At 49.2% G+C, this 15,585-nt stretch overlaps 1 protein-coding gene across 7 annotated transcripts in view; it reads right to left on the bottom strand.

Annotated features, from left to right (window-relative positions):
* INSC (INSC spindle orientation adaptor protein) overlaps positions 1-15,585 on the bottom strand; it is a 120,225-nt gene that overhangs the window by 24,905 nt on the left and 79,735 nt on the right. The window lies entirely within an intron of this gene.

The raw sequence follows: 15,585 nt of genomic DNA, 5'->3' as shown, positions 1-15,585 counted from the left end.
AGAGAGGAATGAACCTGGGTGTGGTGGGATAGGAATGCCAGATAAAGGCTTCAGCTTCCCAGTTCTGCCTCCATCAGACTTACTTACTCATGGCACAATAATAGCTTCTACTTATCAAGGGCTCATCCCTCCAAGTGCAGTATGCGTACCATTTCCTCCTTGTCAGAAGCCTGGGAGGCCAGTGTGATTAGTCTCCCCACTTTACAGATGAAGAAACTGAGACACAAAAAGGTTCACTGACTTGCTGCAGATTACAAACCTTAAAACAAGTTGGTTTGGGATTTGAACCCGAATTGTCTAGCTTCAAAGCCCACGGTTTCTATCAGGACATCATACTGCCTCCTGAGAAGTCACAGCTGAGCTCAGACCCCCGCCTCATCAAGCATCACTAGATGAGTCTTTCTGGAGAAAGGCAGGGGACGGGTGGTGGGTAGTAACATATCAGAGTTAGCTCAGCAGGGTGCCTGCTGCCCCTGAGATGCCCCAGGACACCAGCCTGCTTGAAGACCGTGTCATCAAGAACCCAGAATTCCTTCCCCTGTTAGGAGTGGGGGGCGGGCAGGGATGATGCCAGGAAGAACCAGGGAGAGGTGAAGTGAGGGGACCCCCATGCCAATGCTCTCCGTGCCTGCTGCAGGTCCGGGGCTCCTGTCCCTACACCTTCACTTCCTGCCACTCAGCTCAAGCAGCTCTCCAGAGGTCAGTGTTTCTCTTGACTAATTACCACCATTGACTTCTGGGCCTCCCTTAAATGGCTCTTGGGAGCTGTAAGGCCCATTAGCTGTAAAAGCCTTTGGCAATCTCAGACTCAGAAAGAGACGAACGTGGGAACAGGAGCTGAGGGAGCTGTCCACAGTAAAACTCACCTGGAAGTGCCTAATAAAAAAGAACAAATAGCAGCCAGGCGGCCGCTGGCAGGACTGGACTCATGCCAGACATCTGACTAGGGGGCCTTCAGAGGGGCCCTCACTGGGGCCCAGGTAAGCAAAGGGGGCTGCTCTGGGCCTCGAAACAGGAAGCAGCCCTACTTGCAGCTAGCCAACATAAGAAACCTCTTAGACCTGCCTGGCCCTTATCCTTTTCCCCCTTCCAGCACTATCCACGGCAACAGCTAAGGGTCTCAGTTATCTGATCTCCTAGTCTGATCTTGGAGGCAAATGGAACTGCATTCCCAAACCCATCTGAGAGTGCTGGTCAGGCCCAAACCAGACCTAAACCTAGTCCCCAGTACCTGCTTGGAGATGGGCCACTCTAAACACACTAGAGAGGCCAGGGGCCAATGGTCTCCAAGGGCTTGGGCCATCAACGGCTGGACTGCAGGCTTGCTTCCCAACCCAAAATGCTCCTCAGCCAACCCGCCGAGTGTGATTTCCCTGAAACAGAGGTAAGCCAGGGCAGGGTAGCCCCTGCAGTGAAGCAGGAGGCTCATCCACAAATAACCATTTTACAGTGTGGTTTCCCATGAGGGTACCCTCTGGGGAGGCCCCTGGAAGCACCCTGACTTAATGCCCACATCCCAGCTTGGGGTGGGGGCCCCCAGAGCTCTGCTAGCAATACCACATTCATCACACTGTTTCTCCAAGAGGTGTCTGAGGACCAGCTGCACCAAATTCACTCAGGATTTCTCTAAAGCACATTTCTGGGCCCCACCCAGACCTACTCAGACTCTGGGGAGGCCTGGAATTTTCCTTTTAACAAGGTTTACAGATGACTTTATGCCCCAGCAATTGGGAGCAGCACCACTGTGATGTGATTCTGTCTCCCCTGTCTGAGTCCTCTGTCGCCCTGGACACTCTGCATGCCTGGGGATGACAGCTCATTCAGGCCTCACATGTAGTAGCAGGCTTTGGGCACAGGAGGAGTAAATGCAAGAGAGTGACAGTTAGCCGAAGACTTGAACACACACTTTAGATGAGTAAAGGGAGAGGAATGGCATCACAGACAAAGGAGATATTGGGAGCAAAGGCCACCACAGGAAAGAGCAGCTCCAGAAAGAAAGAGCAGCTCCTGGAGTCCACAGATTCCTGACCTCAAGAGAGTGACTCTGACTGAGCCTGATTCCTCTTCTGCCCTTAGATTTCCCAGAGAAGAATGTCTGTGGCGTCCTGTCCTTGCAACTGCCCGCTGTCCTGCTTCCCTTATGTTTCAGATCTCTTCTGGTACCTTGTTAATTACAAAATATACCATCCCTTCCAAAGAGAATACATGTGTGTGTGTTGCAAATGTATGACATACAAAAAAATATCAAAACGAACACCTCTCTGTGTGTATGTATATGCCTAATATCCAGAAATTCTACTATTAGGAATAAAATAACATCAGAAAGCCCCCAGTATGCAGTTCTTGATCTCATACCTCTGTTGTTCCCTGGTGGATGGACCACTACCCTGAATTTTGTGCTTATTATTCCCTGTTTTCTTTAGAGATTGATTGCATGTATATTGCTTTACAAAATTTTGAACTTGACATAAATGGTATCATACTGTATATAGCATTTTGCTTTATCCCCCAATCAGCATTATGTTTGGGAAACTCCTACCTGTTGGTGCCTGGGGCTAAAGTCCATTTATTTTCACTGCTGGGTGGTATTTCATTGTATAAACTGATTGTGATTCATTTATGTATTATCCTATTGATGGTCATTTGAGTCATTTCTCAGTTTTTGCTATAATATATAATAATATTCTGTATATGCTGTATAATATACAGTAAATATTCTTCTAAGTGTCTTCTGGTGCACAGATGCCAGATTCTCTAGGGCTCTCCATCGAGGAGTGGAATTACTAACTCACAGGGTCTGCGCATCTTTAATTTTATTAGTGTTGTCAAGTTGTTCTGCAGAACAGCTGTAGCAATCTATATTCCCATCAGTAATGTATAAACTCACTTAACTCCATATTCTTGCCAACATTTGGTACTGTCAGATTCTAAATTTTTTCCAGTTTGGTGGATATGCAGAATTTGTATTTTAATATGCATGTGTTCACTTTCTACATAGAAGCTCAGAGCCTTTTCATGCTTCCATTTTACTTTGATTAGGTTTGGCTTTTGATTTTGGTTTTTGCCATTTGGAATTTTTCTATGAATTGCCTGTTCATGTGTTTTGCCCATTTTTCTATTTGGGAGATTGTCACATTGGGCCAATTTCCTCGGCCTTTGGCTCTGACAATAATGATGTGCCACTCTGCCTGCTGTCAGCAAGATGCCACTAGCCCAAGTTGATCTCTGTGTGCATCACCCTCTCAGCAACTCCAACCCAGCCAGCTCATCACAGTGAGAGGCCTGGTGGGACTATATCACTGGGCTCTAGGCTTCCCAGTGCCTGAACCCATTCCTGTAGCATCAGAACATGCACAGGCTCTGGAGTCACACCTACCTGGGACTGCATCCTGCTTCTGGATCTTACTAGCCGCACAATCTTTGTACTTACTTTGAGGCTTTATCTCTAAGTGGGGGTAAAAATGCCCACCTCAGAGGATATTGGAAGTTAACAAAGATAATGCAGGTAAAATATCTGCCACATGGTGGTTCCATCATCCCATCTCTTCCACACTTGATGATTGTAGACATCTCCAGATCTGGGGCCCTGAGTCCTACTCACCTTTCTGTAGCCCCCCCCGCCCCAAGACTGAGACCCCACTGGGAACCTCAGCCCTCTGGGTTGGGGCCCACAGGTTTTCCTACTTGTTTGAGCACCAACTCATGCAGCCCAGAACTAGAACTTTTAAAAGAGGAGTGACTCCTATTTCAATTCCTGACCAGCACCAATAAGATGAATAACTACAATCCCTCAGAGGAGAATAAAGAGAAAAGTAGGATAGTCTCTGCATCTCTTCATAGCTCATCAAACATTAGTTGTGCACCTACCTTATGACAGTCCCTGAACTAGGCACTGGTACAAAGATGAATCAGGACAAAACAAGAGATGGAGAAACAAAGACAGAGAGATGCACAGAGAAATAAAAGACAAAAGAGAGAGAAAAAATCACATGCTTAAAAAAAATTTGGGGACTTGTCTGGCAGCCTCCCAGTCCCTCTTTGACTTGGCCTCTCCACCTTGGTGTTCTCTCCTGCCTGGGACTCCATGATACCCCATTTGGGGGGCTCATCTCTTCCCTAGCTAACTACCACTATCGTTTGCTCCTTTAGCCTGCCCTCCTTTGCATGCACCTAAGGTAGCTTACCCCAGGTTCCCCCATTAGCCCCCTTTGTACCATCTCAGTCAAGAGTGCCCAAGCCAGTTGGCCTCAGTGACTCACTCTGATGATTCCCAAACCCAGCTCTCCAGCCCTGACCTTCTTCCCTGAGATCCACATCTACATTTCCAACCTGCCACTCAATCACTTTATGTTTAGCTCCCAAATTAATTTTCCTGGATATTCCATAGGCACCTCAAACCCAGTTCGCCTAAAGCTTGAGTGGTCATCTTCCCAGTCCCTGCCCCAACTCCCTTCTTAGATTCAGGTGAGACATCACCTCCTCTGTGAACACATGCCTGCCTCCCACAGAGTGTCTCTGTCCTTCCAGCTGCCATACCACTCTGGTCTGATCACAACTAGCACACTTATTGTGTCAGGCTGTCCACATAAGTTTATATGTCCACCCTGCACTAGAGGAGAGCTGCTCTGGGCAGCTCCTGTACTGAATCATCTCTGGTCCCCAGCACCCCGCTGAAGCCTGACCCATGGCAGTTAACACAGCAGGCTGAGTGGTGGGGGAGATGGAGCACTGCGGAGGCAAAGAGTTCATCGAGGCCATGAAACACATTAGTGCCAGGGCCGAAATTCCCATCCTGGTCTCCTCACCCTTTGCCCTGTGCCCCTCTGGACAGCCTTTGGGAAAGGCAATGAAGCGAGAAGCGAGTGAAAGGGTCAGGTCAATGGGGGCTGCTTAGCTTATTTCCTACGCTGGCCCCAGGAGTGGCCCAGCGTGAGGCCAGCTTCCTCAAACACTGGTCCCATTTCTGGAAAGTCTCCATCCTCACACCACCACTTCCCATCCCTGGACATAAACTTAATGATGCCAGGAGAACAATCTAATCAAAGCACTTTCACATCTCTAAAGAAATTGCTGCTGGAAGCACTTATATGTAATTAGCTTTTACATGGAATGGGATGGGCCTGGGCCCAAGGCCAAGCTTTCCTCATGGGAGGGCATGCAAATGGTGATGAGGATGGTATGGCCTGGTCATCACCTGAGCAGCAGGGCTGATGCACCTGGAGTCTGGACAGAGAGGGAGCTGGTGGAACCCAAAATGCACAGTAAACATTACATTAGATTTATGAGCAAACTTCTCCTCCTACTAATTATTAGAAAAGCATCACTGGTGGCATTAACACAGATATCTAAAGGATACTGGCTAGTACGTAAAGACCCACCATATATACGGTGCTGGGTTGCTATCTTCCAGTTCCATTCTGCATGTTAGGGAAAGGCAGAAGGTTGCTGGGTTGTAACAGTTAAACTGAATCACACGAATGTGGTGGCAACTCAGCCACAGGGGAGGAAGAACACCTAAAGACCCCTGGATTTCCTCTTTCATCTGTCTGTCCACTCAGACACTTGAAGTCTGCAGGGGGCGGGGGAAGACAAGTGGGGACCACAAAGCTGTGGGATTTCTGTTCATGGGACCAGGCAGGACAGATCTGCTTGTCCAGGATATAGCCAGAGGGAAAAGTCAATGATAGAGAGGGAAGCAAATGTCATGCCCAAGGAAGCAAAGACAAGCGTGGGCCAAGGGACAGGGAGAAGCATTGGGTGGAATAAATGAATCCATCCATCAGAAGCAAGATCTGAATGTGGGGCATAAACCAGATCGGGGCAAGTTCCAACACAGAATCTGTGCACAATGTAAGGGGTTAAAGGCTCACTTTATAAAATGGGATATTTGTTTTAAGGAGTGCTGGTAGAGCCGACAGCTCTGTAGAAAGCTACAGAAAGTAAAACAGGCCTCCGGGAGGGTCATATTATCCTCTTCCAGGCTAACATGTCCCAGTCACCACTCAACTTCCTTTGCTACCAAATTCAAACAAGAATTTTTTTATTAAAAGCTCAGTGTCAAAATGGATAAAACAAACATTAATATGTAATAAAGGGGACAATGGATGAAAGGGATTATAACCACTTTGCTAAGGAAGTCATTGAGGTACAGAGAGATGACTTATTGCAGTAGAAGAAAACCAGAGATAGAATCACTTTATTTTACTGACAAATAAAAAATAATTTCCCTGCCAGGCAGATGATTTTCCTTAAAGTAGACTGTCAAACAGATGCTCTGAAGGCATTTGGAGGTAGAAGGAGAGGAGTTTGGGAGAAGATATCAAAAGACCAGCAAGAAAAAGTTCACTTCCCTTTGAGTTAGGGTTAGCAGGACTGTGCTGATGTAAAAACACCAAGCTTTCAGCAAAGCACTCCTGGGCACAGCTTGGGTGGGAATTGTACCCAAACTGCTTCTAGACCAGAGATTCTTAGCCTGGGTTTTCAGATGATTAGAATCATCTGGGAAAGTTTTTAAATTACTAATGCCTGGGATTCACCACCAGAAAATCTGATTTAATTGATCTGGGATAAAGTCTTGGTATCAATATTTTTAAAGACTCCTCAACTAATTCCAACGGGGATCTTAGGTTGAGCACCCCTGTCCCAGATGTACCTGTGGTATCATAGAAGCTGCCCAACCTTAGGAGAGAGAAAAGTGTGGCTTCACAATTCACCTGTGCTACTTGCTGACTTGGTGAAATGAGCAGGTTACTTACCTTCTCTGAACCTGTTATCTAATCCTTAAAGTGATAATGATATCACAGTTAATAATGAAATAGTAAGTAAAATTTTGAAGGAATTCCCCCAAACCAGGAAAAAGACAGATATCCATTATCACCACTCTTACTTCACATTTTACAGTGGCCCTAGCCAATGAAATAAGATAAGAAAAAGAAATACAAAGATAAAATCACCAGAAAAGAAGAACTTTCATAATTTAAAGATCCCATGACTGTGTACACAATCTGAACACAATCCAAATCTGTATAAAATCCATAAGAGTCTGTATACCATTATATTCAAAATTGTATTTTCTATGTATCAGCAACAACTAGGAAGTAAGAATTTTAAGATAGGACTTAATAAGTATAAAACACACCCAGAAATAAGTCTTAAAGAGATATGCAAGATGTTGACACTCATGCAAGATGTTGAAAACTCAAAACATATCTCAGAGAAGTTAAGGCAGTCTCTATAAAGAGATTATACTACATTTATTGATTAGAAAAACCTATATTATCTAAGATGTCAATAATCCCAAAATTTATTTATAAATTTAAAGAAATCCCAATCAAAATCCTTGCAGGTATTTCTGTGGGAATTAACAAGTGGATTCTAAAATGTACAGAAAAAGGCAAATAACTTAGAATTACCAAGATAATCTTAAAGAACAAAGTTAGAGGATTTATACTACTAAATGCTAAAATTTGTTATAGACTACAGGGACTCAGACAGTGTCATCTTGGCACAAGGATAAACGAAAGACTAATGGAACAGGAAAAAGAAAAAAACTCCAGAAACAGACTCACTTTACTAACAACAAAAGCACCTCTTTAATTAAATGGTGAAAGATAGTCTTTTTGGCAAATGGTGCTAGAACAACTGGATATCACTTGGAAAACACTGAACTTCAAACACCACTAAAAAAATTAATTTGAAATAGATCAGAGACCTAAATGTAGAGTGTAGCACAATAAAGCTTCTAGAAGAAAATATAGGATACCTTCATGATTAGGGGGTAAACAAACACTTTTTTTTTAGGGGTTTTTATACTTTTTAAAAATGAACATAAAATGTATTTTTTGTTTCAGGGATATAGGTCTGTGGTTCATCAGTCTTACACAATACACAGCACTCACCGTAGCATGTACCCTCCCCAATGTCCATCACCCAGCCACCCCATCCCTCCCACACCCCTCCACTCCAGCAACCCTCAGTTTGTTTCCAGAGATTAAGAGTCTCTTATGATTTAAATAAGCACTTCTTCAATGGACACAAAAAACACCAACTATGAAAGAATAGATCAATAAACTGGACTTTCTCTAAGTTAAGCCTTTCTATTCATCAGAAGACACCATTAAGAGAATGGAAGAACAGACCACGGGCTGAGAATGTAAATTCTCAAGATATATACCTGACAAAAGTTTCATACGTAGAATATGTTTTTCCAAGTTTATAATTCAGTAACAAAAAGACAAAGAAGTCTTTTTAAAAAAAAAAAAAAAACGGACCAAAGTATAAGACATTTCACAGAAAATATCCTAAGGGTCAATAAGGATGTGGGAAAATGCTCAAAATCATTGCTCATCAGGAGAATGACAATGAAACCCACCCTACGAGGCCACTCTGCACCTTGAGCAGATGACACTGGGGGCACTGCCTATCCAGCTATGGCTAAGTGGCAAAGTGCTTCCTACCTCTGAAGCAGCCCAGAGGAGAATGAAACTCCCCTGCATGTTGTTCCTTGTCCATGGGCATGTCCAACCATCTTCCCTACCTCTTCCTCTTTCTCATCCCCCCTCCCTCTCTCACAGGCTGGTCACCTACTGGCCGGGGCGGGACAGTGGTTCTGGCTCTGGACAGTGGTTCTGGCTCTGTGCTGTGAGAGTGGGCTTACTCTCCCGCTCTCACAGCACAGAGCCAGAACTTACTCTCCCCGAGTGGGTCCTCCCTAGTCAGGTTTGCCCCACACCGACACCTTCTACCACCCCCTCAGCCTCTTTAGCTTCTCCCCTTCCTGCCCCAGCAACTGCCTTTCCCCAGCTCACCTCCAGACTTCAGAAGCCAAAGGGGAACGCAGCGTGGGAGGTGCAGGCTCCTCTACACCTTGTCCAGGACCTCCAGGAACCCCTGCGTCCCCGTGGCTCAGCTTCCTGCCTCCCCAGCACTGGCATTGTGTTTACATCGGACTTATTTATTTTCTGCTCTCACCAGATTGCTTGGGGGACAGGCGGGAAATGCACTTCTCCGAGTCTGCGCCTCCTCAGCCCACCACCCACCTGCACAGAAGCGCAGGCCTCCATCTGTGAACTCCCAGGGGGGACAGGCGCCCAGGCAACTCCTCAAGGAACGAGGGACGTCGCCCCCTCACCACACACCCAACCCTGGAGAAGAGGCCCGAGAATTCCCAGCCCGGCCTGCTCACCGCTTCGGACATTTGTTCATCACATTTGTCTTCCAAAATTATTTCATATGTCACACGGTCCCCAGGGAACACACGCCTCCCTCCGCCAAATGAGAAAACGGAGTTTCGTGGGGACTAGAAAACTTGCTTGTGGGTCTTCAGCAAACCTGCGACAAAGGATAGTCTGGCCCGGGTTCTCCCCATGAACCCCTAAGCTGGGGACAAGGTTTGTTTGGGGACCCGAGAATGTGGGCTCGGGGCCAGAGGAGTGAAAGCAAGGGGAGGGCAAGCTGGAACAAATTACTAGGGATGGATGGTATAAAAGGGGGCTCAGGGAAAATCCCACAGGCAGATTTTGGGGCATTCTGTGCTTACTGAAGGGATGTTTCATTATCTGCACTCCCCACGCCCACCCCACCCCTGGGCCTGAAACAGTTCACAGAGGCCAGGCTGCAGCCCAGTGAGCTCCCATGACCTGCCTTCTGGCCTCAGGCCTGCTGCTCACAGTAGGAGTGTGTGTGCGTGGGGTGTGCACATCGCCTCCCTTCTCTGGGCCTCTACCCTCTCCTCTGCAATGGGGAAGAATGCACTAGAACTCTTCCAACAATATTTATCCAGCCATGCGGCAAACATTGCTCACCTGGGTGTGCAAGCCACTTCCCTGATGGGCTACGCGGTAGACGATATGGTGTCTATTGGTAGGAAGCCGAGGCAGAGCTCCGAGGCCAGGCAGCGTGGGACACGCTCCAGGAGCAGCCGCGAGTACAGTGTGAGTGCCAGGAGGGAAGAGAGCAGTCGGGAAGGCTGACCAGAGAAGGACACCAGAGCCCTTTCAGCAAGGGCGTGTGAGACGCCTTCCCAGGCCTCCCCAGCCTAGGCAGGTGCACCAAAGCAAGGAAGGCCTGAAGACGTTCAGTGGAGGACTCTGGCAGGAAAGGGGGAAAAAACCTCACATGTATGGCACATGCACTCATTTCATCCTCACAGCCTGCAAGGTAGGGACTGTCACTCCTCTTTACAAGAATATGAAGGGACCAGGACTTAGACGACTACCAGGTGAACACCTCTTACGTGCTGAAACCGGGCATGGAACCCAGGCTTGCTTCTGGCAAGCAGTCTGCTCACAGGCACCTCTGTGTCAGGCCAAGCGGTGTGGGGTCCAGTGAGAACTGGGGGGCTCAGGAAGGTTTCTGGGAGTCGGACACACGTTAGATTACAAATTGTATCCGCATCCTTCTTCTGGAAGAAGCTGGATTGGTAGGAAGAAGCTCCTGTTGCCTTGAATTTTCAAATCTCCCTCCTTCCTTCCCACACACGTGACATACACAGGACACACTCTTCTGGATGGGTGGTTCGGACCCTGAGCCCACTGGCCCAGACAGCTCCAGAGGACAGCCTCTGGCACTGAGACAGGCCTGCCGCTGCTGCTCTTATCCACCAGGGGGCGCTGCCGCACAACTCACGAGAACCTACGGCAGCCCCGACTGAGCTCCGCTGCTGCACTTGTTCCCGCTGCCAGGGGGCTCCCTGCCTTGTCCAAACTCAGGCTGTGCCTTGTGCATGGGCTGCAGCCCCCCAAGCCAGCAGGGCCTTCCTTCAGTCTGAACAATACTGGCCTGTCATCTCAGCGAGAACTCTTGGCGGGGATGGGGGAGGTGGATTGGGGGAGGGAGGGCTTGCAGGGAGGTGGGACAGTGCCTAATTTTGTTCTTGCCTCTTCACATCCTGGCCTCCTTCAAGCCCCCTTACCCCCTACTCTCAAGGCAGAGGGAGAAGCTTGGGAGACTTGGAACTCAGGAAAGGAAATGAACCACACTCCCTCTAGGCAGCCCCCTTACAGTCCCCACCCCTGTCCACCTGCCAGTCAGCACAGACAGCTGACCTCGAACCCTGGGGTTCTCTGCACTGTTCCAGCCCATTTCCAAGGCAGGAGAAGGCTGCACCTGGGGGCTGGAGGGGAGGGGGAAGCTCATAAACCTCGGAGGGTTGAGCCCTGGGATGGAGAGGTATCTGGGATCTCCATCCAGAGACATTATCTCTCTCTCTCTCCCTCTCCCTCTAACAGCTACTCCTGGCTAAAGAAGGGGCTGCAAGTTAAATTAAGCAGATTTCCTGCCCCACTCTCCCCACCAAACCTCACTGACAAACTAGAACTGACTATATCAAGATAGAATAGCTTCCTTGCCCTGGGGTCTGCACACCACACCCTTTTTAGCTAGCGAAGTATGCAAAGAAGACTGTAGCAAATAGAATCTACAGCAGGGGGCAAAAAAAAAATGGGGTCCCCAACCCAGGCTCTGCCTCCCTCACTGTGTCGGATGCCTTCCAGCCTCAACTCTGCTCTCTGTAAAATGGGTGGGACCATCTCTCTCTGCCTTCCTTACAATGTGATTGTGAGAATCAAATGAGAAAAAGAAAGTAAAAACCGGATTTTTCTGTGTGTGAACATTATCTATTTATGATCATCTGCAACTCTGCAGGGAAGAAGCAGGGAGAGAAAGTCCTGTGAAATGGCAGCTGAAGTGGCAGATCGTGCCCTAGTGGCCCCCTTGCACCCTGCCCCCTCCTGCCAAGTGTCTCTGGGATTTAAATAGCTGGATTCAGCCGCCCCCCGCCTCCAGCCTAGCCCTTCAGATGTCAGGGCATCTCAATCCCAAGAAGTGGGCCCAGGAGACAGGGGAGAGGTGGCAGAACTGTGTGGAGAGAGGCAGCAGGTTTCCCAACCCTTGCCACTGACAATTTTCTTCTTGGACTTGAAATTGAACCCTCATTCCCTGCCCCCTGCTCATCTTTAATTTCCTTCCATCTTTAATTTCTCCATCGATTTTCATTAAACTCTCCCTTTGGCTCCAGCACAGGGTGAACTTCTTATTTGAAAAAATAAAACAAGAGGGAGGGGGTGGGAATAAAAGGAAGCTCTTTTGAAAGCAAGATGGTGTCTGGTCGCAAGGCTGGAAGAGGTACTTTGTAGAACTGTCTCTGAGGTTGTCTGAGGCTGTCTTAGCATTGGGCTTTGGGTGCCCCCCATGTCCCCACTTATGGCCCTAGACCCATCGGTTCCCGCCCCTCAGATCCCCATCCCCCTGCCTGGACCACAGCCCCAGTCTCGCTCAAGCCCCCACCCCCTGCAACTCCATCCTGGCCCCTGGCCCTGTCCAAACCGGGCTCCTGCACCAGCAGCGCCCTGACTGTCCCTCTCACCACGCAGAACATCTGGGACTCTGCCAGGACTGTTGTAAAAATCCCAGGACTCAGCCTCTTTAGGGGTATGCAGGGTTTCCCCAGATCCACCTGAAATAGTGGAGACAAATGGGCAAGAAGGAGGGAGTGGAAGCCAACCCAGGCGGAGTGCTCCCTCCTCGCAGGCACCACTTGGCGAGCCCCGCCCACTATCCCACCGCCTCATCGTGGCCCTTCCACCAAGGAAGAGTTGTCCCCGTGTTATAAAGAGGAAACCACGGTTCAGAGAGGAATGACTTGTCCCCTAGCCTTCTGTCAGCCTATCTAAACCCTACAGCTCTCCCCAGGAAGGCTGCCATGACCAGGCCAGGCAGGCTGGGTCATCTGGCCATCCAGACGGAGTTGGGTCTGTCTGCTCTCATTGGACCGTGTGGCTCTGGGGCCCTCACTCCCTCCTGGGCCCTTGTTTTCTTCCTCCAGTCTTCTCCAAGGTAGGATCCAGAGAACACTGTCTTTTTTTTTAGGCTCCCCCAGTTCATTGAACATAGAGCTCCTGAAAGAATTAGAGCTCCACCACCCACTAGCCAGCTGCGGAGAACCTCTGCCTTTGCCGAGGCCTCTTTCCCTTGGCCTGCCTGGGAGCTCCTCCTTGACCCTCTGAGCCAAGCTCCACTGCCTCCCTACTCCTGCCTGCACCAGCACTGAAAGCAGAGGTGGTGCCACTGGCCTGTGGCCTCTGATGGCCATGGGACAGCCGCTTTCCACTGTCTGAATTTCTGGGCTTCGCCCCAGCCAACCCCAGGGGGAGACAGAGAACATGGCTGTTTGTCCCTCCTCTCCAGAGCCCAGCACAGAGTCTGGGGAGCGAGGGGCGACTGTCTGCCAAGACACAAGGGACGTAGGACAGACTTCCTGAAACTCACTGGTTTAGGGGAAACACAATGTAGGAGAGGCTGTGGCCAGGATGAACCAGGCCTCTGAAAAGAAAGAATGGATTCTTAAAAGACCTTCCAGACACCTTTGGAGAGGCCTGCACTGTGCTTTGACGTGTCGCCCCACCAACCCTCTTCAGGGAGTGTCCAAGTCTTCCCGCTGCCCAAGCTAACATGCGCAGCCTGGCTCCCAGGAAGCCATTCCTCTGCAATCCCCACCTCAGAGCCAGCCTTGGTTCTAAAGCTCTCCAGTTCCAAGCAGTTTCCTCATCTGTAAAATGGAAAGGATTCGAGGACTCGTGCCCCAGCCCCACCCAGCTTCTCCATACTGAGCCCTGAGCAGCATGGGCACCATGCCAGCCTCCTCTTCCCGCCAGGTCAGCACACCCCCGGTCCACCCGACAGTAATCTTCCCTAGGCCACTGATGGTCAAATCCTGGTGACTGTCTCGCTAAATGCCATCATAACAGCTACCCTTTCTTGGGTACCCTCATGCGAACAGCACCACGTTCCTGTGCATCTAGTCTCCTCTGACAGTCCTCGTGGCCCCTCTGGGAAGGTAAGCCAAGTCCTCAGGGAAAGGTGCCCAAACTTGTCGTGGAGAACCCTGTGCCCCCAACCAGGAAAGTCTGACCATCAGAGGCCATGGCTTCCCCACCGTGCTGGGCGGCTTCTCAGCAGATTACCAGGAGGGAAGGGTGCAGACCACGGTTGCTGCATGATGGACTGAGCAGGTGAATGGATGAGTGAGAGGACGGCTGGATGACAGAAGCAAGGAGGGCGCTGGTGCTGAAGTGACTTCCCAGAGTGGATGAACGGATCCACGCCTGAATCGAGGACCACGTGAGTGCCCCACACCCGACAGAGCCCAGGCATCCCACGGCAGTCTGTCTGGTGTCCTGGCTAGACCCGCGCCGCTGTCACTAGGGTCTTTGAGTGATTTAACAGACCTTTCTGGGGTTGGAGGAAAGTGGGGGAGCAGCATGACAAAGATGAATTTCACCAAATCCAGCATATTTCTCACTGCCAATTAGTCAAGGGCTCCTCAGTGAGAAGCCCAGGCCAGCAAATCAGCCGAGGCTGGGACTTTGACATTCTGTGACTAGTACATGAATTGGGCCTTGTGACTGTGCGGCGGGCAAGGCCCCCTGGACACCACATTCCCTATCCTGTCTTCACCTCCCCGGTCCTGCTGCGGTTTCTATAATCCAGCTTGTCTCTGGGCTTCTCCACCCTGCGCTCTAAACACTAACAATGGCCAACCTCACTAGAGCCTCTGAGGCCAGCTCTCAGCAGCCCAGACCACACAGTTGGGACAGTTTGTGGGCACGACCTGAGGAAGAGCGCATGGCAGGGGTGGGAGAGACCCCGAGCTCTTCCTGGGTCTAGAATTTCTCTTGATTTTGGAAGCAGCCCACTGTGAGGCCTCACAATGTCAGATATGAGTCCTGGGTCCACATGAGGGTTCACAGCCCAGGCTGGCTCTGGCTTGGTAGAGCTTGACTACATGTCTCCTGGACCACCCATTAGCTGTGTGCCCTTGAGCAAGGTGCTTCACTTCCCTGAGCCTTCCATCCTTCTGTAAACAAGGAGGATAATCACAGTATCATGGGGTGGTAACAATTACAAGACACAGTGAAAGGAAGGGCTTAGCAAAATGCTTGCCCAAAGCAAGTATTCGCTGTTAACTGTCCTGTTCATCATTGTCACAATGATCTGATTACCTGTTAGAACTGGGGTCAGAACACATTTTCTGCCGAGGGCCAGATAGGAAATATTTTTGGCTCTGTGGGCCTTATGGTCTCATACAATTACTCAACTCACTGCTGGAGCATAAAGGTAGACTGTCAACACCTAAATGAAGAGGCATGCCAGTTCCACGACAACTTTCTGGGTCAAAAATTTGAATTAGAATTTCGCAGAATTTTCACAGGCTACAAAATGTTATTCTTCCTATTTTTTTTTTAACTATTTAAAAAGGGGGTGGGGGGTAATTTCTCCACTCACGGGCTATACGAAAAGAGGCAGCAGGCTGAATTTGACAGGTCTTGGCTTGCCACCCCCTGCACTTGAATGGAAGCTCCATGAGGATGAGGGATTTGGCTGTTTTGTTGACTAAGCTCCCGGTACCTGAAACAGTACCCGGCAAAGAGCAGTCAAAAAATATTTGCTGAATGAATGAAATACATGCTGTGTAATTCTGGGTGACAAGTCATTTAATCTCTCTAAGCCTTGGTTTCTTCATCTGTGTAATGAGGATGTTTGCACACTCAGGCAAGCATCAGATCTAAGTAGAAATCCCTGGGAACC

Source organism: Mustela nivalis (assembly GCF_964662115.1).
Source record: "Mustela nivalis genome assembly, chromosome: 9".
Taxonomy (NCBI): Eukaryota; Metazoa; Chordata; class Mammalia; order Carnivora; family Mustelidae; genus Mustela; species Mustela nivalis.
Note: the sequence above shows the minus strand (reverse complement) of the source record. Positions and strands in the feature narration are given on the sequence as shown.